Genomic DNA, 26,458 nt, shown 5'->3' on the forward strand with positions numbered 1-26,458 from the left:
TTTACTCTGAAGAGAGATTTACTATTCTGTTTACCAAGAGGTAATCAGACACAAATTTAGGATAAACAAGAAATTCAGGCATGAATGACCAATTCATGGGTTTTTTAAGTATTAAGGTGAGCAGTAAAGGCTTACATGGACAGAGAAGAAAGCATGACTGTGAAGTGTAGCTGCTTATGTCCCTATTCCCTTTAGTGATTCAATTGGTTTGCCAAGTTTTAACCACAGGTTTATACAACGCATCCCTTGAAAAGTCAAAAAGAGGTTTGGGGTGGCTACAAACAAAAGAAAACAAAGAGCAGCTTTTCACACTCTGTTTTTTCCCTACAGGATCAGCTTCTCAGAAGATAAAATAAGTAGTTATTTCTCAGGTAGAAATCTTTACTCTGTAAACTCTGACTACAGCAATATAACTATTTAGGCTTCATTTGTGGTGATGAAATGGTGTTCAGCAGAGCCTTTGTGAAAGCTTGCTTGGACAATCAGTGCCTGGTCCTGCTGACAGGGACAGGAATGACAGTCAGTCTCACAAGAGACACAGCACAGACTGGAGACAGAGCCACATGCAGGAGCTGTGGCTGCAGAAAGCCTCTCTGCCATCCCAGGAGTAACAGCAGCAGGGAGAATGTAACCCACACCAGGATGGTTCACTTTTCACTTTTCTTTTTTCCAATTCCTATGCTCACCAGGAACTTCAGAAAACAAGTTGGTGAGGCAACTGTAATCTCTAGCCCCTTCATCCTGGTTTGGACCAGGATAGAACTAATTTTCTGTCTTGTAATTTTGCTTTCATCTAAGTCTCTTCTAAACAGCTACACTTGCTGAAATTAACAGCAAGTTCCTCAGTCAGTGTCTGCTTTCATGTCGGATAATGCTTTAATAAAAATGTGGTGTTGTTGTGTATATTTGTATTTAATTTTTTTTTTTTTTTTTAAATCATTATTGTTTCACTAAATCTGTGTAGTTTAGTTTCCAACCTGTAAGTCTCTCTCCCCTATTCTTTCTTCCTTTATCCAGAAGGGGAAGGGGCTTAACAGAGAGCATCTGCCATTCAGTTAATAGTCAGCCCAGCATTAAACCGTGACACCCCTGCCAAGCTAAAGTTGCTGTAGTCAATATATTAAAAAAATATGTTCATTCTCCTTTTTATTAACATGTGTATTTTATTCTACAGACATTTATTTTTTGACCTAAAAATATAATGATTTTTCTCGACAGTCACCAGCATCTAACCAGAAACAATTCATGCATTCTCCAGCTAGAGAATTTTTTATGCAAATTGGCATAATTTTTTTTTAAGTTTATAAGTGATATTGCAACAGGCTTAATTCTTCAGTCCATTCACAGGCAAATAAAGTCAGATCCTGGATGACATGCTGGCACCCCATGCATCTCACATGCTCCCAATGCAAATGCAACCCAGAGAAGACAGGAATTCAGTGCAAAAGAGGCCAAGTGATCATCCCAAAGCATTGAGCTGTTGAGTTGTCTGTGAGATCTCTGTATAGCAATGTGCTGTACAGAAAACACAGAAATATAAGAGTAGAATATATTAAGCTACCAAAAGCACCCCCTGACTTAAGTTCCAACTATATCATGTTCCTTCTAGATCTCTATTTTCCTCCCATAACAGATGCCACTTCTTATTCACTTAGATCTACTGAACCCTTCTGAATAATTATTTGTTAAAATTCTGTTTTCTGTGCTTTCACAAGCACCACATAGGCAACACAAGGACTTTTCCTTGCATTCTTTCCCTGATTTGCCATCAGCACAAGAAAACCTCTTCTGAAATACCAAGCCCACTGCTAATGCTGTTACTATATTTACAGTTGCAAAGCACAGAAAGTGACAATTGTCAAGTGCAGAGACCTTGACAGAAGCAGTGAGCAGAAGGAAAATACACATTACAGGAACATTAATGACATCAAACAGACATCTTATTCCCTCTAACTTAACTCAAGGAGCTGCGGACAAGTCTTCGCCATAGTGAGCTTCTTTTCCTCATGCTGACAAAATGCAGTCAATAATCAAATTATTACTGTACAGTAAAAAAGTATAAAAATAAAACATGAAAATGCAGTATGCAGATGCACAATACCAGGTTACTGTACCTGATACTTATATAGACACAAACTTTTCTAGTCTGTATTTGTGTTTATGCATAACTAACCCAAACTAGAAGTGCCTGCCCTATGTGTCAGGGGTGCCAGTGGTGTCAGTCCAGCTGCCTCCCTGCCCTCCTTATCCACCTCTGTAGGTGGGGTCCTTCCACAGATACAAACAGAGAAGAACTCATGAATGCACAGCATACCCAAGCAAAGAATATTAGTTAGCTTCCCAGGGCTGTCCTAACAGAGTAATGTTTTCTGAAAGAACGTAATTACAAAATACAGCAAAAGTGCTCCTAGTATGACCTGCCCAAAGCCACAGAACAGCTCGGCAGTACTGCTGTGAGTGCACACCAACATTCCCCACCCTCCTACCTCCCCACCAGGATCCATTGCTCCTTTGTTGCTATGACAATTAGTAACAATTGTAATTTCTTTTTTAATATCTCTTGACCCTTTTCTCATTCTCCCTCCCACCACCACTGCCGCATTCTTTGAAGAATAACGCAATTAACTTCTTTAAAAAGTACATAAAAATGAGAGAGAGATCGAGCCCTAAAGAGCATTCAGAGTAAATAGTTTTAAAGCTTTGCTACATAAAGAAAAAGAAATTAATGCTTCCCTCAAAGTCCCTTGGAAACATTTGTTGTCTGTTTATGGTGGCATACGCTTTATTTATTCCAGGAGGCAAACCATTTAGTTAAGGCAGAAACTGCAGCAAAACCCAATTCATTGACTCTGTAATAGCCCCTTAGAAGCTTTAAGACATATTTCCTACTTGTGGTGCGTGCTTGATTTCTACCACCATTTTGCCTTTATAATGGACCTGACAATAGCAGGAGAGTGCTTTCTTTTTTCCAGTTATCAGGAAGCTAATCACAACTTGTGAGAAGAGCATGTGAACAGACTGACTTGGTCAATCAGCTGCCCCCATGTCCCAGGTTTTGCTGGTGAGAACAACTGCAGCCTTAGTTTACCTACCACTCTTTCCACCTTTAACTTAGTAACTTACCACAACTGCTTAAACAATTTCTCTCTTTAAACAGGAGTTTAACAGTGATAATTTACATGCTACTAATTCAAAATAAAAAGCAGTAAATTGCACAACACTTCAGGCTGCTTTTCATAACTGATAATGGCTGTAGCAGAACAGGATGCTAATCCAAGAATATTTCAAGGCATCAGTAATTTCTCAGTTACAATTTTCCTATTTAAAATTCTTCTTTCAGCATCAAGGAGTGCAAACTGTTGGTGTTCATCCAACAGCCAGGTACCTTAATGACAGGACACTGAACTCAATGGAACAGTGACTGGGCTCAGATATTTTTAATATGACCTATGAATTTTATTATCAAAAGATACACAGTGATTCACACAGATAAAGGTCAGAAACAGTAGAAACACTAAAGGGATAGAGAATTATCATACAGTTCCACCCACCAACAGTGTGTATCTGGATATTCAGGGTTGCTGAAGGGGGCTTTCCTCTGACATAAGTTCCCCCCCTATCTCTCTCCCCATCTTCCTGTCCTTCAGTCAAAGAAAATCAAACGCATAACACAAGAATTTTCAATCCTTTTCCAAACAAGTCAAGTATTTCATTATTACCAGACCTGTTCCAGCTCAGAATCTACCACACTTAAAAATGAGTCAAGCTTTGCACCAAACACACAGTTTTTGTGGGAAAGCATTTGCTTCCTCTGACACATCTCTGTGCTGCTGCTGCTGTTCAAAGAGAGGAGAGGAATTTTGGTCATGGGCATTCCCCTTTGAAATGCCATTCCTCACCATTATCTATGTTGTATACAGTTGCATTTCTTCTCAAGAATCTATAAAACCTATTTCACTGCCACTTTAGACTACATCAGGAAATAATTTCTTTTAGCTTTTGTTTCCTCCTACATAATAGCATATGTCTCATTTGCATAAGTGATTGTGCAGGAATCACTGGATTTTCAAAGATATTTTTAGAACTACAAGAACTAAATTTTTAAAATTGATTGGTTTAGTTTTTAAAAAATGCTTTGGGTCTGTTTTGTTTTCCTTTCTCCTCACATTGGCCTCTTTATAGTCTTCCTCTGTGGTGTTGTTCTTAACTATTTTCCACAGACAGATTTTCACATCTGTTTGGGTTTGGGTGTTTTTCAAAACGTGCTCATGCCTCCTGATTGAAATGATCTCCTCTCAGAGAAAACCTCTCTGGTATTGCATCTGTAAGAGTATGTTAGTAATTGATATTACACATTCCTTTTTTGCCTCACAGTAGAAATATGTATGGGAGGCTATTGGAGAACAATTAAATTCTTTTGTTAAGTCACACATACAGCAATTCACCTGTATTGACTCAGGGTCACTGCATACCTGATGCTGGAAAAGATCAGAATTAAATACTTATTTCAAGTCCATAATTATTTTCAGAGATTGCCAAAAGATAGCACTTCATCATAAATGTATTCAGCAAAGGAACATGGCACACAATCAGCATAAGAATGAAAACTGAAATACACTCAAGGAAAAAAGAAAGACCTTGAGCTATTTAAAGTAATGTTAACCCCTGGAACCATACCTGAATAATTCATGGACATAATGAAGTATTTCCCCTTCTGGACTCTCCCACACACTTCAAAAGGAAAATGAAAGTACATGAAACCCAGGAAACAGAAAAAGCTTAAAAAACACAGAATCCCTGCCAACAGCCTAAAAATCTCTGTATCAAATGTAAAGCTCATGTATGCCTTTCATACACCAAGAGTAGCTTAAAAGTGTTCTTTTTTTTTCCTGAACAGCACCATCCTAAAAGCATATTATTTCGTACTCGAATAAACTAGAGAGTTTAGAAAGGAAAAAAGAAAACTTGTAACATTTGGTAAGAACATTTTCTGTAGCTAATGTGTGAAAATCCATTTATATTATAAATTAATGTACCCTTAAGATCCAAAGACAGAAAATTATCAGTGGAGGGAACTGCCTAACTATAAAGCTAACTGCCTAACTATAAAGCAGATCCATCATATGATTGTTCAAAATATTTTTGTATGCAAATTCAGCTAAGGGAGCACAGTATTTTCCATCTTACCCTTGTTTCTACCCTTTTGATTCTCTCTGTGCATTAAATCCATGTCTGTGATGATGCTCATTTTGCCTGAGTGATTATGACTAATGGACTCACAAGTCCCAGTTTGCAGCCACCAGTTTGGGGTTCACTCTGCCATTCTGCTCATTCTCTTTGAGAATGAAACCACAGAAGGGTAATAGAGCAGAGCCCAGCACTACTGGTGGCAGAAACAGGAGCTGACCGTGCTCCTGCCTGGCCATGGGGCCAGTTATGATCAGATGAAAGGGGAAAGTGCCACCTACCTTCAGAGAAAACATTCAAGCAAATACTATGTTGATGTACAGCACAAGAATTCACTGTCCCCATGTTAATCAACTTTCCTGTCATTAAACCATTACGAATAGGGTTCATATGGTAGGGTATTTTGACATCCAGAGGTCTCTAGCCCACCTCCCATAGCAAACCTACAAGGGCTTCTCTTCCTCCAGAGCAGCTGAAGATGCTGCCATCTGGTCCTCAATATATTTGCTGCTCTTGAGTCCTCTGTACACCACAGCACTGGTGAGGATGACATGCAATTGAAAGGCACAGTTTACAGCATTCATCACAGCACAATAGTGTAACCTGACACTAAGAATCATCCATGAATGCCAACAGGTTCACATTTGCAGGAGTGGCCAAAGCCACAGTTTGTTTGCCTGAACTCAGAGATATGCACACTAAGATGGAGGGGGCAATAGCCAGTGTTTCAGTAACATGTCAGTGTTTTAACTGGTAACAAAATACAAGTGTTTTGTAGCTCTTTATAACTTATATTTAAAAACATAAGTGTTTTATAAGCACAGGTATATAAATAACATGTAGCTCTGAATACTCAAGCAGAAAATGGTGGCATATTCACACAATGTACAGGAAAACATTCAAGCAAGTTGATGACAAAGGTGGTGGCAAAAGGCAGGAAAGGCTTGTGATAGAACCAGAACTAATCCTGGTCCATAAAATAAGGTGACCTACAGCAGAGGAAGATGAGGTCACTTGGGTTTCTTTCTGAGGAGAAGGTTGGGAAGCATAAAGCCACCCAGGATAAGCAAGCAAAGAAGCAAAAAGCAGCACAATTTGGTTGTAAACAGAATCAAGGGGACTGGATTTTCCATGTTCAGAAAGAACAAGGTGGATATGTTTTTATGTTTTTCATAGATCACTTTCTTCATTAACATTAGCAGGATTCTATTTATGAAAAAAACTTCCACTAAGAAAGTATAAAAATACAGTCCAAGAAATGTGATAATGCTTGAAATGACCAAATAAAGCCTTCTTTGTTAAGCTGTGGTACTTTCCCCTCACTCATACACGCATTTGCTTTCCTCCCAGAAGAGGGATAGATCTGCAACATATAATTTGCTTTGTGAATTAGTTAATGCTTTTACAGCTTTTGTAATAGGGAAAGCACTATGCAATCATTCTAGTGCAGTCATTATCATCATATAGCTTGGGGAAAGTGCTGTACATCTCAGCTGCCAGATTTTTCTGCCAAACACTGTAAAAGCTCCTGGAGTATCTCTATCTTGCATTTATATAGGATATAATTTAGACCATTCTGTGAAGCTTATTGGTATATACCTTAGAGATATCAGTACAACAGGTTATTCAACACATGGTTTGGTCTGAGCTCACTCAAATTAAAGTCTTAAGTTACTGCTAAGCTATTTGACAACTGAAAGTTTGGTAACCATAAAAATTCTGGCTACCTCTTGATGGCACCCAAGTCAATGCTTCAGCCAATGTTTAAAGGATCAAAAACTGCTTTATGACACCTACTCATTCTTCAATTCCATTTTTGCCTGTTCTTGGCCAGTACTACACAAGGGGGGTGTGGGAGCATATAACCTGGCTGCCAAAAAAAAGAAACATTTAAATTCAGGGGGTACAAGGGAATATTAGCATTTATAGTCTTGATAAATCATCACCACTCTTAAGGGGCAAACTGTGCCAATACCTTTTAAGAATATTATTTGTCTCACAAGCTACAGGAAAGCAACACTCCTTCTGCCTCCATCCAGAATCAGCCACATTCATCCGGCACAGAGAGTTGAATTCAAGCCCCATTTCCCCAAACAAGACTAATATTTTTTAACATGTGCTTTCACTATTTCTGAAAAGCAATGCAGGAAAAAGTACGGGTATGGTAGGAAGTTCAAGAACCAATCAACTCTTCTTGCAAATAAACACTCCCCAAAATGTCACAGTTGTGGTTGTACCATCTACACTGTTGGAATCAGCACTTTTGGATGCCAAAGGAAGACAACCTGCCTTATGGCTTGAGCAATATTTTATTTGAAAATAAAGAAGATTAAGAATTTGCTATGCATGCTATATATTTGCTATATATATAAAACCTCAAAACTCTCCTAAACATATGGTTAAATATTTTTGTCTAGTAACAGGAAACTTTAATATTTTTTCCTTCCCAATATTACGATAATCCAGTTCAAGGCAGAACCTTCTGTTTCTAATTCTAATTTGTAGCCTGAAATATTGGTGATAAATCACTGAGAAGTGAGCCCTGTATAATGAAACCACCAGCGACCCCTTCCTATAGCATTGTTAATGCAGTATCATAATAGATATGCTATTGCTAATATTATTTGAATTCTTGCTGTTTCCATGGTAACCTTGGCCTACGGCTGCTCTAGTAAACAGGCTTTTAAATCATTCTTTGAGAAAGTCTTCTGCTCAAATGTCATTTTTCTACTACATTTTTTCACTAGTGCATACTTTTCCCACTTTCTTTGGTTTTGGTTGTTCTTTTTTTTTTTCTTTTTTTTTTTTAAAGAAAAACTGTGATGGCAATTATTGGTCTCGAAGACAAACTTTTTTTTTTTTTTTTTTTTTTAGTACTTGAGGATGCAAGGCAACCCATAACAAGCTTTGACTAAGATCACCAGTACAAAATGCAGTATTCTATCCTGGAGAGGTATCTAAATCTGAGTCCAAGGAAAAACAGTGATGGAAATTCTGTGATGCATAAATTTCAGAGGCTTGACTGCTTCTCCTCTGTATTGTCAATACTCTCATGCTTAAAGCTACTATTTCTGGATCCACGTGTGCATTTTCTTCTATCAAATATTTAGCTCCTACACATCAGAATGGAAGAACAGTATGAATACCTAGGGAACAGTGTCCACTTCTTTCCCACGAGTTACATAGGTGCTCAAGCTGAACAGAAAAATCTGGTTTGCCAGACATGCCACCTTAAGGAGGGAACAGCATCCTGGTATCAGTGCTCACCTGGCTTTTATGTCTGAATTTAGAGATGACCAACCTTGTACATTGAGCTGCCAGTCATAGCTGGGGATAACAGACAGAATCTGTTTGTACAACATCACTTGCATCCTGCTCCCCCACAAAAAAGATCTCCTGATGAAGTCAATACTTCATTGAGAAGAGAACTTCCTTGCAGGAGCAAAGTGTAAATACCTGAAAACATGACATTTTTCAAAAGGTATAACACTGCTTGAACAAAGGCCAGGGCACATGTTTAGGCTACTCCTTAAGCTTTTGGGCACCCCTGTCTGTTCAGACTACCTCAGCAATAACACTTGTTTATTACTGCTTCAGAGCCAAGAGAAGCTAAAGATGATTCCCCTTGTAAGGCAAGTAACTCGCAGCCTACTTTCAGTACAATATAACCTTTAATAATATTAATTGCATCCCGAATTGTTACTTGCTGGCAGGACAGTGATCAATAATTTTGCAGAAGTCAATACAGCTGTTTATAAATGACACTGATGTCAGGTTTATCAGATCAAGAAAATATAATTACTGATGCATTCTAACCAGTCAAAGCTCAAATAATAATAATAATAATGTTGCAAATGACATATTACATATACTTAGATATGGAGCCCCAAGTATTTTACACATGTATTACAGAGACTGGATCAGCCTCTAGTTCTTCAGAAGAAAACAGTATCTAAAAAAACCCTATATAGTGGCTCTGCCACAAAGTGAAGAACAAAACCTGTTCTTCACTCTGCTTATGTGTCTTTTACCCATAATTCTGTTTTAATTTATTTTTATTCACTGGGTGGCTTTGTAGTTGAAATAGCATCTGCAATACTTCTTTGCCAGTTCCCATTCTTCCTCTAAGTTTAGCAGAAATAATGTGCATGTAATAAAAAATAGCAAAGATGTAGCACATTTTTTTGTTTAAAAGGACGATGAGTGCAAATATGCATTCACTTTAGCAGCAACTTAACTGTTAAAGGTTCTCTGGTTAAATCTAATATATCCAGTCACAGAATTCTTCATCCTGAGCACATGAAGAGTCTTTTATTTGAATAAGGGAGGATGGGCAGCTGATAAATCTGACAAGTTACATGTCAGATGAGAGACAGCCAGAAAAGACTTAGTTCTACTAGAAAGTTCTCCATAGACCTTTTTGGCTAATCAGCATTTATGTATCTTCAGCACAGAGAGCAACTGAACTCTCTGAGGTCGTGGTGACACTGTCAGACACTTTCTCAAATCCTTACTGAAAAATACTGTCATTATGATTTTCACTTGCCATTAATTCCCAGTTGCCTAATTTAGTATGGTTGAAAGCAGTCCCCCCAGTACTAATTGGGATACATTTTTAATTTAATAGTCTGATGCGCTCCAGTTTTAGGTTTTTTCCTCTCAGCAAAGCAATGCTCTCATTATTTGTTAACTGCAAGGAGCTCAGGGGCACACTGTTTAGAGGCTAAAATAAGATAGCCTCTTGCTTAAATGTCTTGGTTTAAAAAGAATCAGCAATATATGCATCAGAGAGCAGATTTCTTTAATACAGTTATGATTTTCTTTCAGAAAGAGGTAGAATACAGTCTTTTGTTCTGTCTTGAATAGGATAACAACTATGGGCTCAGTTAACAAAATTTAGCTGTTTCATTCCTACTGGGAACAGGTAGCACCACAAAAATCCACACTTGCTCTGCACTAAGGACAGGGTTTTATCCCCTAATACGAACACACCAGATCCTCACGGATGACACTTCAGTAGGGCTTTCACAATAAACTCAGCTGGGGAATATCTCCTACAAAATGTTACTCACCGTGCAACAATGCAGAACCTTAATTCTCAAATTTATGCTAAGAAGAACTTGGATTCTTAAATTAAAAGATCTGTCCTGTCTGTATAGTCAGGACCTTATGGAAGGAACTTGAGTATTACACAGTAAGTATTTACTGTCATAGCAATGGCAGACTGCCCAAACCTGCACAACTACACTTTTCTCTATAGTACTTCTGTAGTACTTGCAGTAAAGCAATCTAAGTGAAAATAAAACTACTTGATTTTTTTGTTTTTGCCTTGATTTTCACCCAGATTCAAATCTCATTTCAGTCAAAAGGTTCTAATAAGGGTTTCTACAAGAATTACAAGACATCTTCACACATCCAAAATAGAGATATGTTCTTTCTCAGTCAATATCTCAGGCAACTTTCTTGTAAGCACCTTCTACAGCTGCTGTGGCTTTTAGGGTGAAGTAAGACGAAAGTTCAGAGGTAAAGAGGTTTTAGAGACATGGTAGAATCTACATAAAGACTAGATACTACAGGATGTACTGAGCAAAAGAAATCTGATCAGATGTCAAAGCCCACACATTTTACAACCTTAATTCAGTATGCATAGCCTGCACTATGCCAAAAATTAGGTTTGGTTTTCTTCCTATTTACTGGAGTCATAAGGCAAATACAGTCATTATGATAAAGCCAGCACACATAAATGCTCTTTTGGTATTCAGTGCTATGCAGCACTATTCTTCTGCTTTGCAGTGGAAGTGTGCATGTACTTTTTCAAATGCCAAATTACTTACTTTCCTAAAGAATAAGGTTGATGCTACCCCACTGTTTAACACAAACTGAACTGGACAGGAAGGTAGCAGCCTTAAAGGCAAAATCTGGAAGCTAAGCAACAGCAGATATGTGGTTGAAAGTATGAGATTCAAGCAATGCATATGCTGTGAGCAAAAGTGCTATAGAAACTCATACCTCACAATGGTGAGTATGAAATACCCTTTTTTCTTGACTGCAGGAAGCTTCAGATGAACCCTACATTCTTCTTTGATACTAAACACTGATCCAACTGTTCCTAAACAAGCCAGGTTTCCCTAGTTCCAGTCCTTATAAAACTCATGTGCTTATTCCATCATCCAACAGTGAATATTCTGTGATTACTTTGCATACACAAATTAGTACAGGTCAAGTCAACATCCTGTTCTTTTCAGGAGAGAAATCTGAAATTCCTCCACAGAAAGAGAAGGCTTCACTGCTGGGACAAGAAGACAGTCTTTGGTTTCTGCTCCTCTCTTACTCAGCCATACCAGGCAATTACTTTATTTGACTGTATCATAATTTGAGCAGACATAGATGTAGTGGAACTGACTGACATGAGAGAGATGGAGTTCTTAATTTGCCAGAGGTTCTGTGCTGAGGTTTGTCTGTGCTGCCAGAATAGCTGCTAAACCCCCTGTATCCATCCTTGCTCCTGAAACATTGAGCATATAGCAGCATAATCATGGGCAGGCTGATGTTACTAACAGAAGGGAGAGATTTTTCTTCTCTAAATCTGTATTCACATCAGCTAGGTGAACATCTTCTGATGCTAGAAAACTATATACAAATTATTGTAGTCAGGGATTTACTGAGCTAAAGGTTAGGTGTAAATGCTACAGTTGTATTATTTATAACAGGAGATAATTGAAACTGACTGAGGAACAGACATGTTTCTTCAATACAGTAAAACACATACAAAGAACATCAGTGTATCTGCTTCAGCAGCACCTGTCACCACACACACACCATTTCAGGATCTTCCTCCCTCCTCTGAGTAACCACTTAGAGTCGATTTCAAGACCAATAATCAGGTAATAAAAGGTGTAAGGAATGGTCCTACATGAAAGATGACCTAGGACTTATGACTTGAATCTCCAAAAATAGCTGTGCCACATAGACAAAACAGCTCTGGTGCCCAGCTGGCAGAGGGTAGGGTCCAAGAGGCAGATATCTGATAGGACTGAGCTAAGAAACCTACCAATAAACCAAACCAAACCAATCACACCCTCTTACAACTATAAGCACACTGAAGTCTTTTCAGTTTCCTCCTGTTCTTTCAGGGGGTTAGAAAGAAAACAAAAATTAATACAACTTTCCTTGTACTAGTTACTACCTGGGCACCACTTCTTCACAAGTGTGATGAGCTTGCAGTGCTCACAGCTCCAGGCCTGCACTTCATCCCCAAAGGTACTTTCCTTCTACACTCCAACTGGTTTGATAGTGTCTATTTGAAGATTCATACTACCCACAGAAGTAGGAACTACAAAGATGCACAAGATATGTTGTTATTCTTTCCCTCAGGACACACAGAAGGCTAGAACTGCAAAATTTGACAGTGCATCAATGAAAGTTTGGCACTCTGATCCACGGGGAAAAGTCCAGTTTAATCTATAAGAACATATACATCAAGTGTTAAAAAAAAAAATTAAAAATCTTTGTGTGCAAAACTGCATGTCACAGTGTTCTTCAGGTACCATCCATGAACAGAGAGCAGTAACTTTCATCTGTAGGATTTTCCATTCACTATCTAGAGAAGTAAAATATGACACTAAAGATTATTGTGTCATTTATCAAATGTAAAGCAAAGTTACCAATACACATATATTTGCCATACATAAAATAGGTCTCAAAAATTATCTATTCTTACTGTTTTATAAGGTTACACGAATAGACCCATGGTTTTTGGGCCATAAAAATCCAGCATTCAGACTTATTCCTTTGAATTCACCAGTGGAAGACATGCTTGCAAAAGTTGCATCCTTCATATGCTCCACTTACTGCATGGACTGGAGTAAGTGTCTAGGAAAAAGTAGATTTCATGCCTTTTGGAAAAAAAAAAACAAAACAAAGCAGGTGATAATCTGCTTTTACACAACAACACCCAGCTTTAAAAAAAAAAAACATTTGCAGGGGAATTGGAGTCTGTATATGACTTCCTTTATTAGACAAGTTGCAAAAGCCCTCTGATCTACTATAACCAACATTAAACTTTTATCTTTATCTTGTTTAGATATAAAACAAGAGAAGCTTGACACCTCACTGTAGTTTGCCCTATTCAGTAGGAGTCAAACATTACACCTGAAAGGCAGTACAACCTCAAGGAACATCAGTCAACTGAGAAACTGTGAGCTTTGATCCACTTTCTGCACTTTCTGCTTCATTGCATCGGGTAATCTCTTCAAGCTGAAGGTACCTTCTCCACCCCTACTCCACGTCCATCCAGCTTATTCAAATAGTAAGTCTCAGAACAAATGACTCTGCAAGTGATTTCTGTCACTCACATACAGCAGGGACAGCTGAGGCAATGTCTCTTCTCCATCCCTCCTCTATTGTCACTTTATGAGGATGCATGGAACAAGTATTCCGTTATGAACTTCCCTAAGTGACCACTAGAAGTGTTAAAATAAATTTCTTTAAGGTAATTTATCTTAACAGTCTGTGATGGAAATTTTTGTGACCCAGAAGCAGTCACACATCATGCTCTACTTTCCCAGCCTGAAAAGCAGCCAGGTGGAAAATGGAGAGCTGTAACTGCCTCAGCCATAATAGCTTCTTTCATTTGCAGCATCATATGCCTATGTAGAATTCCCAGTGTGCCTTTCAATCCATGTCTTTAGGTCATTGTTAATGTATTAAAAACCTCAGAAATAATTACAATTCAGTGAAATATTAAACAAAGAAAATTCACAAGATTTTTATTTTTTGCAGTTTCACATCACATGAAATTGTGTACTAAGTCTGTGTGCTATTAAATCATTCTTTTCTGAAATGTCTTGAGCCATTTTATGCTAAAAGGAAACCATGTCTAACCTCTAACACACCTATACAGTAGGTTTCATTTTGCCTTCCATATAATACTTGCATTGCTACTGAGAGAGAACTTTAAACAACAGGACAGTCTAATTCCACTACTCAAAAAGCTGCAAATTTCTCTGTAAGCAGAAAGAGGCTGGAAAAGAAATCTGCAGCTTTCTGAGGAGTTAGACTGTCCAGTTGTTCAAAGTCTGTAGCCCAATCCACAGCACTCTGAGGCTGAAGCTTGGTGCCTCACCCTGCAGAGATTCAATGAAAGGATTTGACAGCAGCCTTCCAGTACCTGGAGGGGCATAGAGGAAAACGAGGGAGGGACTTCTCACAAGAGCATGCTGTGATAGGAGAAGGGGTAATGGTTTTAAGTTGGGAAAGGGTAGATTGAGGTTAGACATTAGGAAGAAATTATTTAGCATGACAGGGGTGAGACAGTGGTACAGGTTGCCTGCCCAGGGAAGTTGTGGATGCCCCATCCCTGGAAGTGTTCAAGGAAAGGCTGGATGGGGCTTTGAGCAACCCGATCAAGCAGAAAGTGTCCCTGCCCATGCAGGGGGGGTTGAACTCGTTGACCTTTAAGGTCACTTCCAGCTGAAACTACTCCACAATTCTATGATTTGCCATGGTTATCTGTCAAGCTTTACTGCTAAGCTATCTTCCAACCCAAAGCCCATGTGCTGCCAATTTCATAGCATTTCAGGGTTGCTGCTCCCTGGCTATGACAGAGGCATCATCAGAAAATAAATCATCAGAAAATAAAGCTCCAGTGGCGTCATCAGAAAATAAAGCTCCAAGAGGTGTCCTTGTCGCAAGCCTCCCGTGTTGAGAAACCAGAGAACTTGGTTTGCTTTCCTCCCCACACCTCAGCACCTTTTTCTGTACTGCAGAGCAACCACGCTTCTGTTGAATGCTTCCAAAGTAGTATCACACCGTTATTTTTATAAAATAAGGAAAATATAATTTCTGTTTTAATCAAAAACTTCACTATCACACTTCGGAAGAAAATAGGCGCTGCCTTCTACCGCGAAGCAGGGGCACATTTTCCATCAGCCTTCATCATTGCGAAGAAGCCTGGTGCCACCGAGTGGCTAAGAGGAAAAAGACATCTCATGGTGAAAAGCAGAAAACCTGTGGATCCTGGTTCTCAGGCATTTCCCAAAAGAATGGTTTTGAACTGCAGTTGTCAGTCTGCTTGTGTAAAGAAAACAGGGTAATCAAAAATTAACTTCTAGGCACAGCAATGAAAAGCATCTTCCTCTATCTCTGGAAGAGACAAGTGGGAAACTGATATGACAGCATGATCACCTTCAGTTATTGCCTCAGGGTTTTGTGTCATAAATTTAAACTATAATGGAAAGGTATATGAATTTAAGTGTTAATACTGCTAAGAATTTAAGAACAACATAATTGTTGTTATCAGTGGTGAACCTGATAGCTTTCTGGAATACTTTTAATTTAACTCCCTGGGCAGGAGTTCCAACCCACTTTCTCCGTTGAATTTCAAACACACACACACAGAGGCTTTCTTTTCAAAGTACAAACAACATGATTATATAGTACTGCTTCTGCCCTTTATATATAAAATTTGTACTTCAAAATTTCACTTAAGAACTCTTTTAAATAACGAATTAAAGTTATGCCAAAAGGATTTTTAAATCCTCAAAACAAAGTCTCACTTAGAAAAACACAACTTGTGACTTACAATCACTTTTTTCGCTGTTAATTTCATCATAAGAACTCTTCAATTGGGCAGAATGTTGTTATGGGACTATGACCCACTAAGGGTGATTTGAAGGTACTGTGAAAGAAGACAATGTTTAAGTTCTTTATATGTGACTTGTCATTTTCTCTTACCAATATGAAAAAAAAAAAACCAAACCATGATAACAAATGTGACAGCTTTCAGTATCTGTATTCATTATATCACGTGGCTATGCAATTGTACCGTGTCGATATTGTAGGTTGCTCTGTACCATTACCAACAAAAATAATTATTCAGGCTGGAGAACTCTGTCTTCTGCCTATAGGCAGTACTCAAAACATTCATAGTTTCTACTACTAGCTGATGGCTTCAACTCAAGCACAATGCAAAGAAAAATTATGTCTTCAGATTCATTTTTGCGTACTAAAAACTCCTTCCACTCAGAGAAAGTAACAGCCTCTGACATAAGCAAATAAGTTGATAAGCAGTGCATTTGGGTTTGTTTTTTTTTTTTAATACTGGGAGTTAGTTAAAATTCTGTATCAAGATAACTATTCATAGACTATCTGTACACTCAGAAAAAAAGTCCTAATTTAATCTCTACAGTCTAACTAAATAATCATTGCTGCTTTTTAACTGATAATACAGCCCTTAACACAATGTGATACCAATGGAAATAAAAGAAAAAGGTTCCAGGAGGAGCTAGAGGTGTCCTTCCCTTAGGTTTTGGGAGGTAAGCAAGAAGGCAGAATCAGGCTTTACACAGCAATGCATGGCTCAGTGACAAGAGGTAAGACAGACACATATTGGGACAAAGAGTTCACATTGGTGACTGATGGATGGAAACTCATTTCCCATGATGCCAGCCAGGTACTGAAACAGGACCTTGGAGCTGTGCAGTCTCCTCACTTGGAGGCTTTCAAGACTTGGATGGGTCAAGTCCCAAGCAACTCTGATCTCACACCTGGTCCAGCTGTGAGCATGAGGTCAGACCAGTAACCTCATACAGTCCCGTTCAACCCGAGTGATCCTGTGATTCAACCAGAAGCTACATGCATAAGGCCCACAGAGACAAGAGATCTATCTTCCTAATCAGTATTTTCAATTAAGCTCATAAAAGAGAGGAAGACAGGAAAAAAAAGAAGTACAAACCATCATAGGCAAGAGAGGATAAGGTGTTTCCAAAAGGAACATTTGGAAAATAAGCTTGACTAAAAATAGCAAAATAAGTATATTGCTCTTTATCAGATGAGATAATTTTCCAGTACTAATAAGGTAATAAAATTTGAGTTCCTTTCCACAGCCCCTGCTGTATTAAATACAAGTGGAGGTTCCCATCTGTAAAAGCCCAGAGATTTCCTCAGAATTTATTAGGGCAAGTTAAATGGGATTTCTTACCAAATAAAGTTACCCTCACAGTGATATCCAAGAAAGAATTGGCCATCTTCCGGATATAAAATATTCCTTGTTATTTCTCTTATTACCACCAGACTTTTTATGTTACGCTTTTTTTTTTTTTTTTTAAACATCAGTTTAGATGGTGTGTTTAGAATTAAGAGAAGTCCTTCCTCATCTACACTTGTATGTAAAGCCTGTGAAGGCTTGACTTCTAGTCAGGGGAGCACTGAACCTCCTGAGTTCCTAGCTCATGGCTGAGGACCAACACAGAGCAATTACAAATACAAGTCAGAAGTAACAGAAGACACTGTGCAGAGTAGAGGCTCATTCGTGCAACATTCAAAAAGCTACCAAGCATCCTCTCCATTCTGTGGTTGTTTCATGAACAGAATTCTTTCCTGTGAATGTGAAAAAACCATTCTCCTTTCCAGAGTTGGACTTCCAAAGATGAATTTTAAATAAGAGTTATGAAATTACTTTATGACAACACAATTTCTTATTATACTACTGCTGAAGAAGAATTTCAAACCCATTTGCATCCTCTGATATAATATGGGATTGTTTTACTTTGACAGGTAAGGGAGTTATTAACACTGCTAAATTTTAATAAAAGTTAGCAAAAAAAAAATATATTAAGTCTTTCTAATTAATTTTGAAGCTCGATTACAGTATCTGGACAGCAAACTTTAATGAACAGCAAAACTCTCTACATGAACTTGTGCTTTGTACAAAGCTATATTACAAGTCCACAATGTACTAAGTGCTTTGCAAATTTATCAACAGGTGATGTAGTATCAGGTGGTGACTTGTTCATTGATTCAGATGCTTGGTGAAGACAAAAATTCCATGCAGTATCCCTCAGACTGTCCTGCCATCTCACAGACTTGTAAATTAATAAAATAATACTCCAAAAAAAAAATTTCCAGCTATTTCTTACCCATATATAGGAGTCATGAAACTCCTTTAAACAGAAGTTGGCTTTCAGAACGGAGATGTCACAATTTACCAGCTTAAAATGCAAGGCTAATCAAATTTCAGCAAGGGTTTTTGGACTGGCACAATGAAATGACCAACAGGAGCCAGGAAGAAAGCCAAGAAACAGAACTTTTGAAATTACTCTCTATTAATGAAGTGACTTCCCCAACAGGTAATAAAAATTAAATAATAAAAAAATAAAATAAAAATAAAACAATGAAATCTTCCAATAAAAAAAATAGTTCTACCATCAGGGTAGTGGGCAGCAGAAATGTGTGACCAACAGCTCAGCACAAGTGTGATTACTGCAAAGCTCTTACTCTGAAGCAGGTTTGTAACTGAGCATTTTAACATCATTGCCCCTCTGAGATGTTTTAGAAGGGCCCTTTAATTGCTCTTTTAGGGAAGTCTGTTGCCTGGCTCCAGATGGGCCCACAGCAGCCAGGAGCTGCAATTGACAATTGTACTCTGCAAGCCAAAGTGCTCTTCTCACCCTTTAAAACTAAAACAAGAGCTTAGTAAAAAGGACTTTTCTGGTGAAAGAGACATTGATTAATGTCTTTCATTAAACTCCTAGAAGCTAAAGTTCTGATGTAAATCCACTGAAAAATACTTTCTTTTAAGACGAAAAAAATTAAGATTCTTCCTATCCCATTTCACTTCAAGCAGGATATTCAGCCCTTGTTTCCCCAAAATTCCTGGGAGTCTAATACAGACATAAGCATGTGTTTTTCTCTCCTTACTATCACTGTAACATTTCACATGTTTCTGTTTGTTTTTTTGTTTGGGGGGTGGTGGGGGTGGTGTTTTATTGGTTTTTTGGTTTTTCATTTTAGATGTTCTTTGTAGACAGAACAAACACGTTTCTGATTTTTCAAAAGTGAAATCACAGACATAGTCAAATTCTACATGAACACAAAGCAGTTTCACATCATTAAGGACCAAATCTTCTGCCTTTTTAAAAACTGTCCAGTGATGTTAAAGAGGACGCTTTAAATTTGCCTTATAATTTGAACAACAAGCATCATTTGACCATATAGAAACACCAGAAATTCCAGTTTTGACTCAGATGGTTTGATGACCATCCAATCCCAGTACCAGTATCAACACTCTCACCAAAGCAAAACTCAGCAAGCATCAAAATTTTACACTACTCTGATTTTTGAACTCAGGATCCACATAATTCAAGATACGCACTACAGTAAGAAGGAGGCAGCTATGATGTTTTCCCAAAAATCCAGAGGGCTTTTCCTGACACAGCACAGTAAAAAAGAAATCCAAGGCCTCCATTCCTGTGATACAGCCAATTCTGCTCATGAACACACTTCTATCAAATGGGCTTCTCACTGAGTTTTAGTTTGAGTAAAGAAAGGTCTCCAAGTAGTGTTATGACTACTTTTGTAGTATTAGGCTTCAGACCAAGATATATTCCCCACTGAAGACAGAGCATTAGTTTAAAAAGCTGCACTTTGATCAGTGGTCATCACAGACATTAAAATAAAACAAGTATTACCTTGGTGACAAGCAGATGGTTTAGGGCTGAGGGAAGAAATGACCCACATAGAGTGTTACATCAGCACATCATTAAAATGAAGTTCTGATCCGAAATTAATCGCATTCTCGTAAGGTGGCACATGGACTAATAAGAAAAAGTACTTGCTGGAGGCTGCAATTTTTTCCTTTTAGTAATGCTTCTGCTCATTCCAATTATTCCCTTGAGCACCACAGCAGAGTATTTAATCAAGGGTAGAAAAAGAAAGGGAATAGAAAATGAAGTGGTAAATGGGGGCGGGAGAGGGGAGTATAACTGGACACCATTACCAGAGTTATCTCCAGTCTTAAAATATTGGATATTTTTCCTCTAAACTGCAGATAAGACATTCAGTGAACACTAATACACCACCTAAAATTCAAGCTACTTGATAAATTTATCACTGCCAGACTTTCAGACAATTCTGTAAAGTAAAGAATAACCTCACATAATAATATTTTGTGGGAGGGCTTAAAACAATTCTTTTTTCCTTGAAAGATTTCCCCAGTGTTTTGGGGAAAGAGGAAATAATGCAAATTCAATTTCTGAACACAAGGTCAGTTACCACCTTTTCCCCTCATTAAGAGACCTATAAAAAGCATTTTTTCATACTCAAGTTTCAGATTGCTTCACTTCCATTTAAGCTATCCTATCCAGGTTTTACTTTTGCTGGGTGGCTCAGTGCTCCACAGTGGCCAACAGGATGCACTTAAAGGCAGAGGAATCTACTGGAATTAAATATGATGGATCCTGAAACAACTGAAGCCTCAAATCAGAAAATTTTGCTCCTGGAAAAGGAGAGTAGGAATAAATCAATTTGGTGGACAAAACTGACACTTAGCTTTCCACCAGTTTGCTGGTGTGCTTGCATACCTTCATATATGAAAATGAAGGAAGTTTGTAAAATGTCACAGTAGGAAATTTCTAAAAACACACTGGTTGCTAAAGGAAAATCTCTTAGACATTTCTAATATAGTTTTCCTGAATGACTGCAGTGCAAAGACATGCACTATGACAACTGCTATTTCTGGACATTTGAACTCCTGACAAATTCGTATCATTGAATACACATCCATGCACACATAATCTAATCTCTTAATTTCACACACAAATAAGCACCCCAGAATCTCTCTCAGACAGAACATATGGGCCCAATGATTTAACAGCAATGACTGCTATCAAATGGGAAAGGTACTTTCAGTTTATGGTGATCTAATACGACTTTAAATGAGTATTTCAGGTTCTGTAAAATACCAGATTCCCTGGTTTGGGCTCCTCTAAAAACAAGTTTTCTTCCTCCTCCACTCCTGTGACTCATGCAGACAATAAATGAATTGGCTTTTGAAAAACCTTCCTGCTGTCTCTTTGCATCTTATACCTACATCAACCTTACCTACTGAAAAGTCATGCTGAACCTTCATAGCTGCCCATAGAGTGCACGGCACCTAACTCAGAATCATATAAAGTTGTAAAAAGACTAAAGCACATCCAAAGAATTTAATGAGTCAAGTCTGCTACTCCAAGGCTGTAAGAAATACGTTTATAATTTCTATCCACTGCTTATCCAACCTGTTCCTAGAGATGGTGATTCCACAATACTCCCAGTCAAACCACATCTCTTTTTTTACAACCCCTATCAGAAAGCATTTCTTAATGCATATCCTAAAACATCCTTAATGCTAATTAAGACAAATACTTACTGTCTTAAGGATTCTGAAAACAGAGAATAGATTATTTCCTCCATCTTTCCAACAGACTTTAATGTATTTTAACCGAAGTATTACTTTCTCCTCAAATTTCGCTTCTTAGGTTATCTGACCATCAATCATTCAAATATTGCCCAGAGTTTTCTCTGATCATTCAGATTACTTCTCCCTCCCCCATGCTTCAGCAGTGTTTGAGATATGGGTGCCCAAACTGAACACAGTACTCAACATTTAAATCACAAGTCATGTTTCTGCGTTCCAAAATTAGAGAGTATCTCTCCCAAATGCAAAGAGTTTACCAGTAATAGCCGTTCAGTTATGCAAATTTTAAGACTATATTAAGGTACCACTGTACAGTATACTCCATAAATCAGGATATAAATATTAAGACTAAGATATATGCAAAATAATTCAGGACTTAGAGATACTAAGTTCTATGATAGATACAGACTAGCAGATACTGAGTCCTGTAGCACTACAAACTGAATAATCATCTCCTTAAATTATTGAGTAAACAGGCACAATATATTTTAAAAAAACCCCACAAAAACCAAAAAAAAATTTCAGCATAATAAAAAGCATTAAAAGGAAAACCATCTAGAAACACAAAGGCACCAACAAACTGGATGTGCTAGAGAACAAATAAGCTAAAGAATGGAGACATTAAGCCATGATAGATGATAAAGACAAGTTCTGGGTGCAAAGGGGAAAAGACAAGCAAAGGTTGCCAAGTATCTGACTTTTATTGGGTATTTCTGGGCTGCCATTTATCACTCTGTATCACGTCTGTAACACCAGTCACCCTAGTGTCAGCATTTTTTTCTGTCACTATTAACTTGCCCATGTCTCTCATAGCTAGTTTTTGGGAGATAGATTTTAGAGAGATAGACTCTATAACAAACTAACTTAGTTCTGGAAGAGTGCTAGACCTAATGAAAGCAAATTAGTAACTAAAAAAAAAAAAAATAAACAAATAAGTATATATTTTAATGCAAAAGGAGGCTATAGATGGGGTATGGAAGGATGTCCTAGCAGAGGAACAAACTTCCACTGCTCTCTTCCACTGCTGTGATAACCACAGGACTGGGCCTGTCTTTTCATATTTAGACAGACTCTTCTCCTGGATATAAGCCCAGGACATACAATCACCAAGGGCTCACACTGCCAATCAGCAATGTGATTAGTTCTGCAAGACCAAGTTTAATATAACTAGAAAACCATGTTCTAGAAAACACTGTTTCATGATTGGCGCCGGAAGCATCAATGTTTTTGTAGCGCTTTCCTTACCTGTGACAGGCTACCTAGAGCTCAGCATTTCTCTCTATTAACCTATAAAAGTGTGGTTTATTATTACACTGGTGAGTGTAAAACTAGCTAGCTCACAGTATAACATACTTTTAGTACTGCAAACCCAAACTCAGGTTTCTCATCTGCAGTTCTGCAGCCTGCGCTGATGGGAAGATGAGAGCAGAGCCCAGAAAGAGAAGATTGCTCCCCCGGGGATAGAATTTCCTTAACTTGATCAAGGGTTGTATTAAAGCATTAAGTAAAACCTGTGTCTCTTGCACAGACACTCAAACATAAAATTCATTATTTTGGACAACCACATTGACAAAAACAACATAAGAACACAAAAGCAAGTAAACCCATATAGAAGTGCAACCTATGAGTCCTGCACCTCAGTGAATGCACAGAATTAACAGTATCATAGAATCATAGAATTGGCTGGGTTGGAAGGGACCTCAGAGATCATCAAGTCCAACCCTTGATTCACTACAGCTGCAGTTCCCAGCCCATGGCACTGAGTGCCACATCCAGTCTCTTTTTAAATATCTCCAGGGATGGAGAATCCACCACTTCCCGGGGCAGCCTCTCCTCATAGGATCTGTGCTCGAGTCCCTTCACCAGCCCAGTTGCCTCCTTTGGACCTGCTCCAGCACCTCAATCTCCTTCCTGAACTGAGGGGCCCAGAAATGGACACAGGACTCAAGCTGTGGCCTCCCCAGGGCTGAGCACAGGGGCAGAATCACTTCCCTGGACTTGCTGGCCACGCTGTTCCTGATCCAGGCCAGGATGCCATTGGCCTTCTTGGCCACCTGGGCACACTGCTGGCTCATGTTCAGCTTCCTGTCAATCCAGACTCCCAGGTCCCTTTCTGCCACTCTGTGCCCAGCCTGGAGCTCCCCATGGGGTTGCTGTGGCCAAAGTGCAGGACCCGGCACTTGGCCTTGTTGAACCTCATCCCGTTGGAATCAGCCCAACTCTCCAGTCTGTCCAGGTCCCTCTGCAGAGCCCTCCTGCCTTCCAGCTGATCCACACTCCCCCCCAGTTTAGTGTCATCTGCAAATTTGATGATGATGGACACAATCCCCTCATTTAATCACCAATAAAGATATTAAATAGAACTGGGCCCAACACTGATCCCTGGGGGACACCACTAGAGACCGGCTGCCAACTGGATGCAGCATCGTTCAGCACCACTCTCTGGGCCCAGCCAAGATTACTCTTCATCCTCCATGGAGGAATTCAAGGGGGTTTTATTCCTCTTTTTTAACATTGCCTTCTTTCTTTAAAAAAAAAAATACATAAAAGGCATGAAAACTAACCCCTGCAGATCCATACACTGCAGAGAGAAATTCAAAAGCTCCATTCTGCCCATCTTTCCTTTTATTATGACTCAGATACCATTATTTCACGTTCATGGGTAAAATAATCTAAAGATAAAATTCACCACACTTAATTGCCACTGAGGTCCTGTTTACAACAGTTTCACAACTGATCTCAATAAAAGTTAACAGTGTGGAAAAAAAGTTTGATCAAGTGATCTGGGGAAAAATCACTCGTCCACACTGAGCACACAAAATAGATTAAGCATAAAACTAGCATTTTTTTGCACAGGCTACTAAAGAGACCAAAAATGGGGTGATGGCATGTTTGGGTTTTAGTTATATTAATAAAACCATAGACTTCTGGGACCCTGCCATAAATAGCTGCTTCCCTACTCATATTTGATATTTTCAGAAATAAATTTGTTTTTCCAGAAAAGCAAAACTCACTTTAAAAAGTAAGATTTCCTATGAAATTAACCAATTTTGACTGAGTGTTAACAGTCATTCCACTCCACTTCATGGTCTCTGATGTACAGGGAGCTGCACTGTCACAGCACATCTGAAGTATAAGATGCAACTGGCTTCAGATGCCTCCTCCTTCAAGGAGTACCTCTGGAGGCACCATTCAGGCAAGGCCTTGCTTTTCTTACCAAGCATAATATTCATCCTCACACTGGTGTTTTTTACATCCCAACTGTTGTATATTGCAAGGTGACAACTAGGTGCTTCAATATAGCAACTGCAGGTTTAATGGTAAAATTTGACACATTTACACAGAGAACAAGAAATGCAAAACCTAATAGCAGATACTACTAAAATACCCAAACCTGATGCACACACAAACTGTACCTCTGACACTATCCTAAAAGCCTCTAATTGCCAAAGAAACAGATTAATAGTTAATCTTCCAGGTACTTTGCTAGATGTTTCTTACAAGTCTGCTTTATCAAATTTATTCTGCATACACATAATTTTCTGTTCCAGATAAATAGCTTAGGTTCAGCTGACTGATGCCTGCAGGCTAACTGGAGTCAGAGTTTTCAATTTCAACTTAAGATTGGATGTGCATGGCCAGTCAATGCACCACAAACCTCATTTTTTCTCTCTAGTAATATAAACACAATAAAGCCAGTCAGGGTAATAGAGGCTTTCACTCTAGAACAGGGTTAGCTGGGTAGATAGCTGGTTGCCTTTTAAATGCAACAGGAAAGACTTATGAAGATATTTTTCTTCCCACACTAAAGAAAGCAAAGATTTTCCTTAAAAAAAACATGCAAATACATCCTTCACCCAAGAAAATATAAATACTTGAAATAAATGTTATACAGAAACGTTAAAAAAAAAAAAAAAAAAAAAAAAAAAAAAAAAAAAGGTGGTGGTTCTATTTATTGCTTGTAAGGCTAAGAGGAAAAAAAATTACATTTCTCTTGATAAATGCTACTGGGCTGAAATGTCAGTAGCCTCATAAAACAAACTGATACCTATAAATTAGCTGTGACATTTCTAATGAATGGAAAATAAATCCTGAACAATGCAATAGTAACTTTACATGTTGATTCAATGTTTTGAAGTATATTTCCACTCTCCAAACCACCAGAAATCTATAGAACTGTATCAGTAATAATCTGAAGAATATAACATGAAGTAGCTACCTCAGAATTACAAGCATAAATCCTTGTCTTTTCTTTGTCAGGCATGCAGACACAGCTGCTTCTGATTCTACTTATTACAGCAAAATCCAGAATTCATTCAGGCTTTCAGCTCTCACAGACATTCAGATACTAAACTGGAAAAGATAGACTAAGAGATAGCAAAATCCTCCAGGAAAATAACTTTCAGCACCTTATGCTACCAGGGAGATAATTCCAGCATCTTCAGAGTCAGCACAACGGCTGTATTACTTTTTTTCAAATGGGGGGAAAAAAAAAAAAAAAAAAGAAAATTATTTTACCAATGTAGCTCAAGCTAACAGCAAGCCTGTAAGAGAGGATAAGGGAGAGCCTTCCAGTTCCTCATATTTTCACAAATTAGTGACAGGCATAGCAAAACAAAGCCCTTCTCCAAGAAATGTCAGCTCAAAAAATCTACCAAGTTTTTTTACTATCCCTTCACCGTCCTATCTCAGAAAAAGAAGACTTTCATTCTATACTAAATAGAGCACAATTAGCATTTCTGAAAACTTCTTTCTCATGATTATGGTAAAAAAACTCATACTATGCAAAGATACAGACAGAATTATCACAAGAATTTTAAAATGTGTACATTAGTATAACCATGCTACAAGTTTTGTACAGATATAAAGGCAATGCTGTGATTATAAAGAGTCTGCAAGTGAAGAGATCACAAAACAGGGCTCCATCAGCCCTGGACACTGGTAACAGAAATGGAAAATCAACATCAGCATGACTGACAATGTTCTGTTAATGACCATGATGGAGAGTTCCAAGTGAGGAAATTCTAAATGAAGAGA

General features: G+C 38.3%; 1 protein-coding gene across 6 annotated transcripts in view; it reads right to left on the minus strand.

Annotated features, from left to right (window-relative positions):
* CCSER1 (coiled-coil serine rich protein 1) overlaps nt 1-26,458 on the minus strand; it is a 669,425-nt gene that overhangs the window by 503,461 nt on the left and 139,506 nt on the right. The window lies entirely within an intron of this gene.

The sequence above is a fragment of the Heliangelus exortis genome, chromosome 4 (genome assembly GCF_036169615.1).
Source record: "Heliangelus exortis chromosome 4, bHelExo1.hap1, whole genome shotgun sequence".
In the NCBI taxonomy this organism is placed as follows: domain Eukaryota; kingdom Metazoa; phylum Chordata; class Aves; order Apodiformes; family Trochilidae; genus Heliangelus; species Heliangelus exortis.